Here is a 6,588-nt window from a genome sequence, read left to right on the forward strand (position 1 = left end):
TAAAATTATTCCTCTGGGTTAAATATATCTTCCTCAACTCATCTCCTAAAAAGCTTTCTAAAACAAATACTACCCTGGAGATTCTGATTCAACAAGTTTCAGGCAGGACCCATACAGCTTTATCTTTTTTTTTTTTTAACACCACAGGGCATTCAGATATTCATCTAAGTTTGACAGTATTGTCCAGAGAGCTAATCAGTCAAAATATACCTAACATACCTTACATAGTGACCTCAACTTCCCCTCACATGCACCTCCTGCTCACTTCCTCAGTTCCTCTCCAGATATGTCACCTCCTTCCCACATTTCAACCTAAACATTTGTACTTGTGACCACACTTGGTTGCATCATTCAGTATCTCTCCATCGCCATCTCTTTTATATTCCTAGGTGATCTTAGCCTAGGTACTGCTTCCATTTGGCTCTCTTCATACTTCATTTCTAATCTATTGAGATTAGATTATTGCCAACATTGTCTAGACTAGGCTTGACTTTTAGGCCATTTAAAATAAACGCTGAGGCAAAAAAAAAAAAAAAAATCTAGAAATCAAAGTATTATTCTACTGCCCCTATAACTTCCATTCAAAACAATTATACAGAATACTCTAGGTTGGGCCTGGCCTGGGTCTGACTGGGGCATGGGCACCAATGGACCATCTTGAGTTCCTGGGAAAAGGCAGTGAAAGAGGAAGAAGTTGTAAGAGAGGGTATCCAGCTAGGGAGGGTTAGAAAGTCCCCATCTCCTGCCATCAATCTCAAACCAGTACTGACCAGATAAAGCCGTGGGGCAGCAAGAGGGAAGGAAGGGTGATAGCAGCAGGAGTGAAAGAAGATGGTGGGACAGCTACCAGTGTGTTTGGTGGATTGTGGCACTGAGTATACAAAACTGAAACATGTTGCAAGTATAGAACAATAGTTTATTATCCCTTGATGTATTGCTTTCAAGAATTCAGCAAAAGTGGGCAATTAATCTCAAAAGCGGGTGATAAAGAAAGCCAATGTCGTAGACTTCTTCTTTGGGGATGATGGAACAGGAAAAAGCCACATATACCATGAAGTGGTGAACCCACCATGGTTTAGTTGAAGATTGCTGAAAGAAAGGTTTGGAGTAAGTAATCTTTAAACACTTAAAGCAGAACATGAAGGTCATTACTTTCTTTTGACTAAACTTCCACTGAATGCTCCAGCAAACAGAATATGCTACCGAAATAGTATTTGAGTTCTTCAATATTCCAGGCTTATACATAGCCATGCAGGCTGTTCTTGCATTAGCAGCATCCTGAGCATCAAAACAAATAAGAAAACAGACATTGACTGGTATGGGAAGAGATAGTAAAGATGGTGGCACTCCCGTCCCACCTCCAACTGAAGGATATGGGGTTGGCAACTGCCATAAGCACATTCCAATCATAGGGCAAGCATCACATATTTCATTCAGTAACTGTTCAGAGGCTGAGAAGTAGAAATTCGTTCAGAGCAATCCCTGGAAACAGTTACAGCAGTAAAGGAGTGCTATAGTCATGTCTGCCCAGATTTAGTAAAAGAATTTAACAAGTATGACACAGATGGGCCAAGTGGATTAAACAGTACACTGGAATCAGGGCAATCTCAAAGAAAGAATTTTCCATTGACGTTGGTTATGAGAGATCTTTGTGACTTGAAATCTTTTTTCACCCAGAATTTGCTTATCATGACTTCACACAACTACCTAAGAGGTAGCAGAGGAAGCAAGTCAGAATGATCAGAATAATCATTCTGGGCAGGGTGGCTCACACCTGTAATCCCAGCACTTTGGGAGGTCAAGGCGGGCGGATCACTTGAGGTCAGGAGTTTGAGAACAACCTGGCCAATATGGTGAAACCCCACCTTTACTGCAAAAACAAAAATTAGATGGGCGTGGTGATGCACACCTGTAATTCCAGCTACTTGGGTGACTGAGGCATGAGAATTTCTTGAACCAGGGAGATGGAGGTTACAGTGAGCAGAGATGGCATCACTGCACTCCAGCCTGGGTGACAGAGCAAGACGCTGTTTTAAAAAAAAAAAAAAAGGTATGAGAGCTGAGCTGATATCAGAGTTTTCTCTGCAAGAATATTAACCTTACTGAACTGGATATGCAGGGACTTTGAGTGTTGTCTTTATATTTTGAAGGAAAAAAGTGACCAAGTTAAATTTTTTTAAGTAGCCTCACACACAACGTGAATGTATTTAATGTCACTGAAGTATATGCTTAAAATAGTTAAAATAATCAACTTTATGCAATGTATTTGCTTTTTAACAACGTAAAAGATAAATAATCGCATTTTTTTAAGTAGCCCTATGACACTTAGCATTACTCATTCATGAGACAAGGAATCCCAGTAATTATGAATTTCTACCATCCTCCCCACAAAAACAATTTGGTTTTTGTTACAAGTGCTTTTAGAACTAAGAAGTTAATATCTTAGATAAAGTCTACTCATATTCTTTTTCTTGTTAAAAAAAAAGTAAAGGCAAGATTGTTGGACCAATTATACTTCATGTGCTAAAAAAGCAGTATTCATAACATTTCAGTATTACCACACTATTTAGCCTCCTCATGTTGAGATTTCCGTCTAGTTCACATGTCTAAGCATTTATCTCAGACCCAGTGTGTGAGGGGCAGTCAGAGAAGCTGGTGCTGTGTGTGCAAACAATTGTCTACTTCTGAGGAAGAAGATGTTGACCTCTCTTATTAACGCTCCTATGGCAGGAATGACTGACAGTGCCAGGGCTCAAATCTCTATTAGCTGATTTGGGGTGGTTTTAATGGACTTGTTTCCTCTCTGCTCTTTAATGGTAAACACCAAGCTGGCAACATTTATGGGCAAATACTTTTACAATAATTCAGAAAGGATCATTAGTATTGTTCAATTGTTGCAATAACATGAAATGTATTTGAGAACGATGTATGCAGATTTTGGTGGGACTTTCATGAAAACATTAGTTCCCAAAAGTAATTTGTTATTTCTATTTTTTCCCAATAAAGAGGCTGAAACATTGAATAACTTTAAATGTCTAGGGCTCTCATGGTAAGTTTCAGTTCTAACAGATTTAGAGACACATCTTATGCAATCTCTGTACTTTCCGTTCTCCAGTTGCTTTTGAAAAGAATTGAAGTGCTCCTGGGTGCTGCTTTTTAGTGAGAGAGTTTTGATGATCTAGTTGGGTCTCACCTTCTTACCTGTTCCTCTGAATCCATCAAGCAAACCATAGTGTATATGGTCAACAGTCTATGCCCAGAAATTTTGGGAGCAATAGGAAGATCTACAAGGACTATGAGTCATTCATCCACTTTACAGCAAACCTTCATCACTGTCGTTGATTTTTTCATGTTTTTTGTTTGTAATACTGAAAAGTATAAGGAGGCCAGTAGCTGTTTCCATTAAGCAAGCAAGCACTGGCTAAGTATATGCTGTGCACCCAGCATTGTGCTAAAGGGATATAAGCTTAAAACATGGTCACTATTCTCAAGAAAATTGTAACACAGTTGAAGGGCAGGACATGCACACAGAAACTTTTAGGGGAAGAAGTGGGCATCAGGAAAAATAAGGTGTGTTGTCTCCTGACTTAGTGCATTGTGTGGTTGCACACCTATGTCTCGGCCAAATTTGTTTGCTCCTGATATTGGCCACATTGACTCCAGGTTCTCCTTGATTCTAACTCTTAGCTAATTAAAGACAAATATTTTGTGCCTGTTGCTTTCAAAGCATCATGCTCCTCTACTGGATGCTCCCACAACCTGAGAGGTCATATACTCCATCTCCACCTACACTATACTAGGATACAACAAAGGATGATTTTTGCTAGTACAGATATAGTTCTGTACAGATTCCACCTTGGCTGTGACTGAAGGCCATAGGAGCAACCCAGGAGGTTTGAGTTAGAGGCAAATCTAAGCAAGACACCACATGATGTATGCAAATCACCACTTGCTACTAACGATGACCTACGGTTCTTAGTGATCATGGTATTTCCCCTGCCAAGTAAGAATGACCTATAGTCCTTACTCCATGTTCATGCACCTTGACTCTTCTGGCCTTTAGATTGATTTCTCCTCAATCCTCAATGCAAATTACCCCACATGAGCTCATTTCATTATCCTTCCCCCCCAAAAAATGTCCATTGTTGAATGATAGCTGAGAAGTTTATATTGGAATCCCCACTATGACATAAAAATTCAGGAACTGACACAAGCAGACCACTCCATCCATTCAACCTTATTCTCTTTTACTATCTATAGGGGGTTGATAGTGTCCTGCCAAAAGATACATCCAAGTCCTAACCCCTGGCACCTGTGAATGTGGTCTTATTTGTAAACAGGGTCTTTACAGATGTCATTAAATCAAGTATCTCTGGGGAAGACCATCCTGGATTCAGGATGGGCCTTAAATTCAATGACCAGTGTCTTAAAAGAGAAATGGAAGAAGGACTAAAGACACAGAGACCCAAGGGAGAAGGCCATGTGACGATGGGGGCAGAGATGGGAAGGATGCATCTACAAGCCAAGGAACACCAAACAGTGCAGACAGCCACCTGAAGATGGAAAGACGCAGAGCACGGTTTCTCCCTCAGAGTCTCCAGAAGGAACCAGCCCTGCCAACACCTTCATTCTAGCACTTCTAGCCTCTGGAATTGTGAGAGAATACATTTATAGTAATTGGTTACAGCAGCCTTAGGAAACAAATACACTAGCTAACAGTCACTTCATTGTCCCTGAAATATAACATCCTCTTTCCCACCCCCATACCTTTGCTTACCAATTCCCCCACCCAGAATGCAACATCCTTCACCTTTTCTCTCATGCCTCTTAACCTTCAGGCCTCTCTCAAATCCTACTTATCCCAAGCAATTTTCCCCAACTGATCCTAACCACCTATATTCTTAACTGTTTATCTTGATATATATCATACACTGTTTTCCCTTACTACGTAAGGTTCTGTGTTTCCTTAAAGAAATTGAAAGTTCCATGAGTACAGATTCTGATGCTGTGCCTATACAACGTTAAATTGGTAAGCGCTTGATGAAGATATATTTAATTACTGTACATCATTTGGTAACCCAAGAAAATGGGCTTCACAGGCTGGTAAATAACAGCTGCAGCACCACTGATATTAACAATTAAATCTCAGGGATCTCATGCGGACTCACTCCACAGAGAATCCTCTGGGATACATCTATTGCAGCTCAATTACAATGGGATGAAGAAGGTCCCATGTCATTCCCCTGAAGTGCTGCTCAAGGCTGAAACTCCACCCCGAAAGCTGTTACTATCACCCTGTCATTGTTTTTGTGAAATTAAAGGGGACCCACAGGACCTTCTCACAGCAAGACTGTATAAACAGTGTTATAGTAATTAGTGATACTGAAGATCATTGATGTATTTTGGTCACAGAGGTCTGAGGCTGCTGACGCCAGATTGTAATTTTTTAAAAAAATTAATAGTAAAATAAAATGAATGAAAATTACTCAAGAGAAATGTTCAAATCTTGCTTTGTGATCCAAGCACAAATAAACCATTTTTCTCTGAGTGAAATGGCCTTGAGTAGATATTTTCAAATTATCTTTCCTTTTATTCTTTCTTTCATTCCATCTGGCAGCTTTAGAAAAATCTTCTTATTTTCATACTTTCTTGGCTACACATTTTCAGGACTCTCAAGTAGAAAATAATGACTCAACTCCCTGTGAAAGGTAGATGACCTGAGATCTTCAAGGCCAAAGCTGATCTAGAGTGAAGTTATCAACCAGCTGTCAGAGATGTAGTTAGGACATAATACACAGTGGACACTTCTCCCTCTGGCCTCTCTTGTTAATAGAATATGAGTTGTGAGGTGACAAACTGGGTGGGATTTGGAGGATACTGTAGAAGACACCTTACTGAGACTTCCAAATCATCATGGAAGTTTCCCTCTCTGAGTTGGTCTCAAGCCAGGGCATTGCCTGCCTGCCATGGTGGAGTGGAATTCATGTGGTCGATAGAATTGTTTAAGATTTCCCAAGTCAACAAGTCACTACCTCCCCTAACTTATCTCAGGATCCCAAGGAGAATGGACCCTAGGTTCTGGTGAAGGTAACTAATGATACCCTTGCACGTATCACCAAGCCTAGCTAGGCAGAGATTTCAAATCCGGGCTCCATGTGTCCTACAAAAAAGACTTTGCACTCCATTAGCCCACTCCCACTAGCCACCCACCACACGCCATACCCCTGGAGCTAGAGAGCTGCCACAGTGACCTCACCTATTCACCAGGACAGCAGTTCTTCAAAGTACAGATTTTCCTTCTCCTCTTTATACTTGGTCAGGATGAGTTCCTAGAGGAAAAATTAAACCTCAAGAGACATATTCCTTCCCTCTCTTTCCCTTCTTCTCCCTCATTCTCTCTCTCCTCTCTCTCTCTGTCTCTCTGTCTCTCTCTCTCTCTCTCTCTCTCATACACACACACACACACGTGCATCTGGAGAGCCAAATTTGGCTCATTATTTCCTTTTCTGTCATGTACATGTATTCAGTAGGTTACCAAGTATCAAAAAACTTTAAAAGCTTTCCTAATTTACCGGGGAGGAAAACAAA

The 6,588-nt window shown here is 40.5% G+C and overlaps 1 pseudogene; it reads left to right on the forward strand.

Moving 5' to 3' along the window:
- The first annotated feature begins 1,177 nt into the window (after positions 1-1,177).
- LOC108527940 (actin-related protein 3 pseudogene) lies at positions 1,178-5,762 on the forward strand (annotated as a pseudogene).
- The last annotated feature ends 826 nt before the right edge of the window (positions 5,763-6,588 follow it).

The sequence above is a fragment of the Rhinopithecus bieti genome, unplaced genomic scaffold (genome assembly GCF_001698545.2).
Source record: "Rhinopithecus bieti isolate Rb0 unplaced genomic scaffold, ASM169854v2 scaffold_4640, whole genome shotgun sequence".
In the NCBI taxonomy this organism is placed as follows: Eukaryota; Metazoa; Chordata; class Mammalia; order Primates; family Cercopithecidae; genus Rhinopithecus; species Rhinopithecus bieti.